At 30.4% G+C, this 10,000-nt stretch overlaps 1 protein-coding gene across 1 annotated transcript in view; it reads right to left on the bottom strand.

The window, feature by feature from the left end:
* Positions 1–10,000, bottom strand: part of LOC137659673 (trichohyalin-like) — a 29,550-nt gene that overhangs the window by 7,976 nt on the left and 11,574 nt on the right. The gene's annotated exons all lie outside the window — the stretch shown is intronic.

Below are 10,000 nucleotides of genomic sequence, written 5' to 3'. Positions count from 1 at the left end.
TGAGCAAAATGTGTTAATTTATTGACAAAATGTTATGGATAACTTTTTTTTTTTTACAAGTTTTTGGCCAAAATGTGTTCATTTATTGACAAAATGTTATGAATAACTTTTTTTTACAAGTCTTTGGGCAAAATGTGTTCATTTATTGATAAAATATGAATTGTCGATGAAATGTCCAATAATTGACAATTATAATTTTGTTGAGAAAAAGTATTCAGTTATTAACAAATGTTATGATCTGCAAGTAACAGCGGTCAATTATTGAAACTTGTTCTTATAGGTTGCGAGAAACAGAATTCAATTATTGACACTTGTTCTTATTGGTTGTAAAGGAAAAAATTGCCAATTATTGACATGTTTTAGGGTACCTTAACCTAGTGAAAGATTTTGCATATCACCATGATCAGCAAAGCTGTACTGCTTAGGGCCACCCATACAAGGTTGGCTTACTGTCAGATATCAGACTATAGTCTTCCACTATCACAAAGGTTGCCAGAGTGGTGAGGAAAACTGGCCCAACTGAAGACATAAATAAGAACACTATCACAAAGGTTTGGCCAGCGTAGTGAGGAAAACTGGCCCAAATGAAGACATAAATAAGAACACTATCACAAAGGTTTGGCCATCGTAGTGAGGAAAACTGGCCCAACTGAAGACATAAATAAGAACACTATCACAAAGGTTTGGCCAGCGTAGGGGAGGAAAACTGGCCCAACTGAAGACAAATAAGAACACTATCACAAAGGTTTGGCCAGTGTGGTGAGGAAAACTGGCCCAACTGAAGACAAGAATAACATTTGAGGTTTTTGTCCTGCAGTGAACTAGAAAATTTGGTCTTTTCTACATTTTCAGTTTCATGTATATGTTTGTGTGTGTTTTGTTGTTGATGTCCAGAGAAAGTGGTCGATTATTGACAAATTAAGCATTGTTCTTCATTCTCTGTTCCTTTCGTTACATACACAGTAAACCTTCTTGGTTATAGGCTACTTATTACCTTCCTTTGAGAGTTTCAAATACTGTATCCCTTGTTCAATACTTCTAATTCTTGAGTTCCAAAATACTGTATCCCTTGTTCAATGCTTCTAAGTCATTTCTAATGGAATTTCTACTTTATCATCTATCTTGATATCTCCCTCTTCAACTTATTTTCATCTTCCAGTGTCCGCTTTGCTTTACTTTACCGTGTTAAGAGAATAGAGACAGATTCCATACCCAACAAATCATCGTCTTCCCCTCTTTTTATATTCTATCTAACAGAGCATTGAGGCTCTTGCCAGAAAAAAAAAAGACTTTAGGCTTTCAAACTTGTGAATGTTAGTACGTTGAACAGGCTGAACTAATTCTCTCTTTATAATTTGTATATTACAGATGAACTTTAAAGTTGTTAGTTACTGATAAAATATTTTAATTGTTCATGACTTCTTATGTATTCTGTTTATTTCCTTGTTTCCTTTCGTCACTGGGGTATTTTCTCTGTAGGAGCCCTTGGGAGAAGGATTGAATTTAAAGCTCAAGATAGAGACGACTAGCGAAATCTAACAAGAGGCCCTTTGCGTCAATAGGCGTAGGAGATGATTATATATACTGTATGTATATATGTATATATATATATATATATATAAAATCATATATATATATCATATATATATATACATATATATATATATATATATATATATATATATATATATATATATACATATATATATATATATCATATATATATACATATATATATCATATATATATAATATATATATATCATATATATAATATATATATACATATATATATATATATATATAATATATATATATCATATATATAATATATATATACATATATATATATATATATATATATATCATATATATAATATATATATATCATATATATAATATATATATACATATATATATATATATATCATATATATAATATATATATATCATATATATAATATATATATACATATAATATATATATATATATATATATATATATATATATATATATACTTATATATACATATATGTATATGTATAAATATATACACAGTAAATATGTATATATACACATATGTATGTATGTATATATATATACACACTATATATATATACATATATACATATATATATATATATATATATATATATATATATATAGTGTGTATATATACATACATATATATGTGTATATATTTATACATATACATATATATATTTATATATATAATAATTATATATATATATATATATATATATATATATAAATTATTATATATATAAGTATATATATATATATGATTATATATATATATACATATATATATATAATTATTATATATATATATATATATATGATTATATATATATATATATAGTAATTTAATGAGTCCTTTGTTCATGGAATCCATTATGTATATCTACATTCAAATTTAGAGCTCACAACTGAAATCTTTTTAGGACTAACATACTAGACGAATCATCCTGTACGCTTTAATATTACTGGGTAGCTGATGTAAAAAAAATTATGATTGGATTATATTTAGAATAGATATCGTATTATATCTGCGTGGAGCATTATCCCATCGCCAATTATCATCTGTCGCTGTCAATTAAAAAAAAATTGTCTCTCTCGCTATCTATCTCTTGCTCTCTCTATCGCTTGCTTGCTCTCTCTCTCTATCGCTTGCTTTCGCTTTCTCTCTCCCTCTCTCTCTCTCACCTCCTCTCTCTCTCTCACCTCCTCTCTCTCTCTCACCTCCTCTCTCTCTCTCACCTCCTCTCTCTCTCTCTCTCTCTAGGTCTATGTATCTGTCTATCTTTGTAGGTGTATGGATATAAGTGCCTGTTCATAACTACAAACGTAAGCCTGTTTTGTGTTGTATCAAATACAGATATCTTTCGTAAAAAATCTCTCTCTCTCTCTCTCTCTCTCTCTCTCTCTCTCTCTCTCTCTCTCTCTCTCTCTCTCTCATTATAGGCTTATATATAGGTAATCTCTTGCCTGTTCTCGACTACCTAATTAAGTATTTTTTTTTCTATACCAAACCCAAACAGCTTCTTGTATTTCTTAATATGTAAATATAAACACATTCGGTATGCATGTTCAAGATGATATGTTTGAAATAACCGCATGTTAGTCCAAGGTACTAAAATGCGTTAGTAAGAATTAAAATCGATATATCATCAATCTGTTATCGATATTTTGACAAACTTTTTCTGTAGAAAAAAAAAATATAAAGAAAAATAAAAAAAAAGATGACATCTCTGGTTAGACACTCATTTGGCTATTTTATCGGTTGAAATACGAAAAATTGAATAATTGAAAAGGTGATCATGGTTAGAAACTCAGTTATTTCACTTGCAGAAAGATGAAAAAAGATGTGATATCTATGGCTAGAATATCATGGATATTTTGTCATCAGTTTAACTGCATGAAGGAAAAAAAAATGAAAAATTAAGAAAGGTGATATCTATGACTAGAAGCTTATAAATATTATCACTACTTTAATTGAAGAAAAAAACAATATTGAAGATGGTGATATATATGTTCAGAAAGCTATCGAAATATCAAAATAGAACGGATAATAATGAAGGTTTAAAGGTCGCTCATAAATGGCAGAAGCAAGGGACTTTCATATTGTCCTAGCAAGCAGGACAAGCCCTAGAGACTAACCATATGTTGTATGATCAGCGCCCAAGCCCCCTCTCCACGCAAGCTAGGACCAGGGAGGGCCAGGCAATGGCTGCCGATGACTTAAAAGATAAGACCCATAAGTTCCCCCAAACCCCACAGCCTTAGCTCACAAGAATGGTGAGGTTGCAGACACTAAAGGCACTAATGAGTCTGAGCATGACTAACCCAAGTCTGGCAAACAGCAGGCAGAGACGTTACCAATCATGCCACAATAACCATAAATACGTAATCATAAGTAGCTAGATAAAGAAAATATATAATCTAGTTCTAGAAATGACCTTTGAGATAGATAATCCTCTTATACAATCAAGCAAAATTTTACCACAAAATGAAAACAAGAGATCTATTCTGGCAAACACAATCATTACTTAAATTTTCCCTACGAAGTTTTGATTTGTTAACATTCAAAAAGAGAAATATTGAATACCCCAAAGATTTTATCAAATATATCCAATATATATTTTTCCCCAACTGCTTCCGATGCCACGAAAGATGAAAGAAATATATTCAATTGTTTTGAAACAATTAAATTTCAAGCTCAGTAACGTCCCTTGAAAGATAAGAAAAAAATTGTCTTAAAAACCGTTCTGGATTTTACCATTAGAGTTGAGAAAGCCTTTTACATCGGCAATGATTTTTTTCAACAATTTGATCGTTTACTAATATAGATTTGAAGGAGGCTGTCAAATGCAGAGATTTATATATATATATATATATATATATATATATATATATATATATATATATATATATATTCATTATTATATAATTATATACATATATATGTATATATACATATGCATATATTTAATTTTATAATATATATATATATATATATATATATATATATATATATATATACATATATATATATATTCAATTATATATGTATATATTTAATTATGTATATATATATATATTTAATTATGTATATATATATATTTAATTATGTATATATATATATTTAATTATGTATATATATATATGCATATATTAAATTATATATATGTATACATTTAATTACATATATATGTATATATTTAGTTGTATATATATGTATATATATGTATATATAATTGTATATGTATATATTTATATATATATGTGTATATATTTAATAATAATATATAGATATATAAATATATGTATATGTATATATTTATATATATATATATATATATATATATATATATATATGTATATATTTAATAATGATATATAAATATATAAATGTATATGTATATATTTAATCATATATATATATATATATATATATTTATATATTTGATTATATATATATATATATATATTTATATATTTGATATATATATATATATATATATATATATTTATATATATATATATATATATATATATATATATATATATATATATGATTATATATATATATATATATATATATATCTATATATTTGATTATATATATATATAGATATATATATATATATATATATATATATATATATATACATATGTATATATGTATACATATACATATATATATATATATATATATATATATATATATATATATATATATATATATATATATATATATATATATATATATATATATATATATATATATATACATACTGTATATAAATATGAATATATGCACGTATGTAACGTATGTATATGAATTTATATACATATACATACATACAGTATATATAAACTTATTAGTAGAGCGATGATGCTAGGAAATTCTGCCTAAGTTCAAATGAATCTCCTATTAATTACACATACAAATGGCAAGCCAATCACCATTCAACAAGTTATGCGAAAGAACTGTTTGACTTTGAAAAAGACTTATTTTGGAAAAAAAAAAAAAGATGTAGAGAAATAACTAGAAAGACAGGATAGAGAAATTTATTTTATAGTAATCAATAAAAAGTATAATTTTTTTGGGGGGGAGCGAAGGTAATTTTGAATTTATTGATAGTTGCAATTTGAGTAAAAAATGTGTATTGGAAACAAAGGAGATTTGTAAAAGATCAAATAATTTGATCAAATTTGAATGAAAATGCAACATACAAGGATAATTGTTCCCCGAAATTAATTAGATAACAACAAAATATTCCTTTTATGTTTATCATAAAAGAATTAACTGGATACATAATCCATGCTTTGGTCTCTAAAATTCAATTAAACTCTGGGGGAAGAAATGGGAAATTCTTTAGAACGCAACAAAATTCAAAACCTTCCAATTTGGATTTGGATTGAATATACGTTACAGGATATTGGACTACGTTTGAATTTCCAATTCTGAAATGTCCTCAAAATATGACGTTCCTCTGTCGTCGGTTGGCCTGCTTCTCTATGCACGTGTCATAGTATTAACAGAGAGAGAGAGAGAGAGAGAGAGAGAGAGAGAGAGAGAGCGATTCTCTATGCACGCGTCATCTGTATTAACATCGAGAGAGAGAGAGAGAGAGAGAGAGATTCTCTATACACGTGTCATCTGTATTAACAGAGAGAGAGAGAGAGAGAGAGAGAGAGAGAGGGTCTGAATCTTTTTTCATTAATGATAATCGTACCTGAATAGCATCTAACCATTATTTCAAGGTCGGTTTGAAGTGTAATTTCATCCCAGTTTTTGAAGGCCCAATAATATCCTCTCCATAAAATTTAATCTCAATATTTAAATTTTGTATAAGCCTAAATGTAACCTTATGATAAAGTTTGAGCTTAATTTGTGTTTATGGTCCTAAATTACCATTATAATAAACAGCTAAATTTTTTTTCAATGTTTATAGGTCTAAAGTATCATCATAAGAAACTTTTCAGCTAAAATTTTCAGTTTCATAGCTATGAAAATACCCTCATATTAAACTTTGGAATCATCTGATTAAACATCATCTACATAATTTGGTTAAAAACTTTCCGCCAAGAAATTTCAATTTGAAACTAATTTTACCAAACGATATAAATAATTCTACAAAGTTTACAATGCTTCTAGAAGGGTCAAATCACTGGCCAGTTTTTCCTTAGACAACCTCTACAATGTTTATAACACTTCCGGAAGGCAAAGAGAATTGTATGCCGGTGTGTACCCTCAAGCAAGAGAACTCCAACCCAAGACAGTCTAAGACCATGGTACAGAGGCTATGGCATATCCGTTTAGGAAATTACTAGGTAATTTGCAGTTACAGGTGACATGCTTACCCCTATAGCATTGGCAAGGGACTGACTATACCCTGGCAGGATGATGCCTTAGTGACTGTTCACATGTCCATGTGATAGCTCCCAAGCACCCAAGCTAGGACCACGGAGGGCCAGGCAATGGCTGCTGATGATTACACCTATAACCTTCTACAACCACCCGCTCTCCCACCCATCCTTAGCTTACAAGAATGGTGAGGTTGCAACGATCAAATCAACTAAAGAGTTTAAGCGTAATGAGAACGCCAGTCTGGCGATCACAAGTAGCTCCCAAGCCCCCTCGCCACCAAAGCTAGGACCAGGGAGGGCCAGGCAATAGCTGTTGACACAGCAGGTAGATTTATGGGCTCCCCCAAGCCCACTATCCGTATACTCAAATCTTTTGTAATGAGGCGCATTTGCACGGACTCGCAGCGGTGCCCTTTTAGCTCTGAAAAGTTTCCTGCTCTCTGATAGGTTAGAATGCTCTTGTCCAATCAATCAGCGATCAGGAAACTCTTCCGAGCTAAAAGAGCACCTCTGCGAGTCGGTGTAAATCTGCCTCGGTAAAAAGAATTGACTATAGCGTTTGTTACAATGGAAGATAATCTAAGAACCATTACTGTTAGAATTATGGTGCCACGTAAAATCTAATATGGAGGAAGGACGATGATTTGTGCCATATTTTTATCACGTAAGAAAATCTCTCCATTTGGAAGATTTAAAACAAAACTGGAGCTCTAGAAAACTTCTACCAAATCGAATGAAACCTTTCCCTATATATATCAGATTTCCACATTTTAAATTTCTCTCCGGCGATTCAAAACAATACATCGGTGAAAGAAGACTTAGATTTTACGGCGGAGGAAGAGAGAGCATCTGTGTTCTCTGGAAAAACTTTTTTACAAAAATAAAGGAGAAAAAGTGTCGTTGACAGAAATCCCTCTTTGAGGCTGGGGTTAGGGGCTGGGGGAGTTAGGATCTATTGAAATTGGAAAGGACATAGGATGCTGGAAGTATTATTCCATACATTTTTTTTTCATGGCTGTTCTGATGTATATAGACAAAAATTCAAAACGTTGAACTTAAATTTTATGTTATGTATGAAATGATTCATATTTCTCTCTCTCTCTCTCTCTCTCTCTCTCTCTCTCTCTCTCTCTCTCTCTCTCTCACATATATACACTATATACACAAATACACAAACACACAAATATACAAATACTCTCTCTCTCTCTCTCTCTCTCTCTCTCTCTCTCTCTCTCCTCTCTCTCTCTCTCTCCTCTCTCTCTCTCTCTCTCTCTCTCTCACACACACATGAATACACATACACTATATATACACAAATACAAATAAATAAACATCTCTCTCTCTCATACACATATACACACTATATATGTGTACACAAATACACAAATACACACAAATACACATAAATAAGCACATACATACAAATGCGCACACACTACATACACGTATGTTGTAAGTAAAAAAAAAAATATATATATAAAATGTATCTGCTAAATCTATGAGAAAATGTTTTCCCTAGATTTTTCTAAAGTTCTTCGACAATAGTTTATAGATTTTCCTATGTCGAGAATATTCGCCTAATAAGTTTATATATAATTTCCCCTTTTCTGCTCTTTAAATTCTATCTTGTCAAAGATTTATTTAAACGACAGAAATAAAGTTATCCTATATTGGATCTCTCTCTGGTTACGGTTCTTTCCCTTTTGCCTACACAGACACCGAATAATCTGGCCTATTCTTTACTGTTCTTAATATATTTTATTTTCCCTTGTTTCCTTTCCTCACTGGGCTATTTTACCTGTTGGAGCCCCTGGGCTTAAAGCATCCTGTTTTATCCAACAAGGGTTGTAGCTTAGCATTTAATAATAATAATAATAATACAGCACAACTCAATTAAAAAAAAGGGTACAATTAAAAATTTGCCGTAAAAAGACGGTAAATTTCTGGCAACATTCCACGATTTTTACCGTTTTAAAAAACTGATATATTGCCGTAAAGGAGTGACATTACGGTCACCAACCCGTAAAAGATAATAACAAAGTATGGTAAAATTACGGTCGCCTTAATTTACTGAAATATGGCTGAGAACAATATATTTGTATGGAAAATTTCCGATTTAAATTACGATTTCTAGCAGTGTATTATAATTATTCAAAGTCCCTTTTCACTATGTTTGTGGTGGCCTGGTGGTAGCGTCCTTGCCTGGTGATTGCCACAAACTCGCTCAAACTCGTTAGTTCCTTTGGTCGCTGCACCATGGGGGAGCTGATAGGTGTACCTGCTGAATCATAAATAGCCATTACCTGGCCCTCCTTGGTCTTAGCTAGGGAAGAGTTGGCTAGGGTAGTGATCATATGTAATATGGTCAGTCTCAAGGGCATTTTCCTGCTTGGTAGGGCAATGTCACTGTCCCTTGCTATTCCATTCATGAGCGGCCTTTAAAGGCTTTAAACTATCATGCTGGAATACCTGTACTTCGGTATTTGACTCTGAACCATTCTATTTTTCCTAAATTATTATTGAATTATTGTTTTTTTTAATTTTTTCTCTATATTGCTCGAGTTCGTACAAAGTTTTTTCCTTGATACTTTCGGCATTCACGAGCAGCCTTTAAAGCCTTTTAACTCTCATGCTGGAATACCTGTACTTTGATATTCGATTCAGAACAATTCTTTTTTTCATAAAATATTGAATTATTTTTTTATCTATATTACTCGAGTTGGTACAAAGTTTTTCCCTTGATTCTTTCGGCATTCACGAGCGGCCTTTAAAGCCTTTAAACTATCATGCTGGAATACCTGTACTTTTGGTATTTGATTCAGAACTTTTTTTTCCCATGAAATATTGAATTATTTTTTTCTCTATATTACTCGAGTTGGTACAGAGTTTTTTCCTTGATACTTTCGGCAACAAATTGTATTTAAACGCTGGAATTCAGTTTCACATATCTAATTGGCTTACGTTGTCCACCAGCATATCAGCTTAGCTAATCGCCAGGGAATTAAGTCTCGCGAATAATTCTCTTGATTGTCACTTTAGATAATTGTTTTCTGTCCGACTTCTCCCGAATAAAGGAAAAGATCCATTTCGGAATTGTTTTCAG

Source organism: Palaemon carinicauda, chromosome 20, assembly GCF_036898095.1.
Source record: "Palaemon carinicauda isolate YSFRI2023 chromosome 20, ASM3689809v2, whole genome shotgun sequence".
Lineage (NCBI taxonomy): Eukaryota > Metazoa > Arthropoda > Malacostraca > Decapoda > Palaemonidae > Palaemon > Palaemon carinicauda.
This window is presented reverse-complemented; position numbering and strand designations above follow the sequence as displayed.